This window comes from Alligator sinensis, unplaced genomic scaffold (assembly GCF_000455745.1).
Source record: "Alligator sinensis unplaced genomic scaffold, ASM45574v1 scaffold962_1, whole genome shotgun sequence".
NCBI lineage: Eukaryota > Metazoa > Chordata > Crocodylia > Alligatoridae > Alligator > Alligator sinensis.
Genome location: NW_005842404.1, coordinates 818,194 through 819,312, shown reverse-complemented (window position 1 = coordinate 819,312; position 1,119 = coordinate 818,194).

Genomic DNA, 1,119 nt, shown 5'->3' with positions numbered 1-1,119 from the left:
AGTCCCCATCTGGGTCTGGCAGGTGTGCAGCAGGTCACAGCCAGGCAGCAGCCCCCACTGCCAGACTGCTGCAGTGGGTAGAGGGTGCAGGGAACTCTCAGGGCTGCTTCAGCAGTTCAGCTGGCACAAGGGTTTGTGTCCCCAGGTACCAATTGGCTGGGCCCCAGAAGCTCCTGAGAGCGAGTAGCCCTGAGTTACTTGCTAGGGCAGCTTTTTGTACTGATGGGCCAAGACAGGGCAGCTTTTTATACTTTTGGGGACAGCACAGGTGCTGGCCCTGGGCTCTAGCTCCCCCTGGCTGCAGATCCAGGAGGAGCTGGGCAGGGTTATTTTGCCCCAAGTAGCACAATTTGATCCACACCAAAGTGCAAAAAGCCCCAGCTCAAATTTGCACTTCTATTTGAGCAGCTGCAAGTGCACATGCTTGCATGTGTGGATGTGCCCCTGGAGAACTTCCCACACTGCTCAGAACAGGACCTTTCAAGCACTGGCCCAGAAATTAGGCCTAAGACAGTTAGGCAGAGCTGTCATCCTTTAGTCTTGTATTATCATGTGTATGACTGAATCCTGTGACCAGCATGCAGAAAGGAAAGAGAAAAGGAGCAAAAGCTTAACTTTAACATCAAGGACAAAACGATGAGGTAAAATGAGATAAGCAAGTAATAAAACATTGCATTTTAACTTTCAGTTAGCAAGGGACAAAGGAGGAATTTTTAAGACTGCCCAGAAAACTAAGGATGAATTTCAAGCTACAAATCCAAAGTATTTTTGTTTGGGCTCTAAATCAAAATATTTTTCCCACGGTTTAGAAAGATTTCAGACCAGGCTAGTGGGTAGTCAGGGGTAGAGTTCTGTTAGCTTTTCTTGTTGCAGCTGTTTGACTTTGTATAGATAATTAAATAGTCATTAGGCCAGAGAGACGGACACTGAATCTATAAGCCAATGAACAGCCATTTACAGGCAATGTGAAAGAATGTGCAAGAGAATGACAAAGCAGGTGCTTATACCTAGGTTTCTCAAATCCCAGGTCAGTGCCCTCACCTGTAGAGCAAACAGCTCACTCTTGCTAAAACTGGCAAGTACCCAAGAGTAGTTACAGTTTTGACAAATTGACAATTT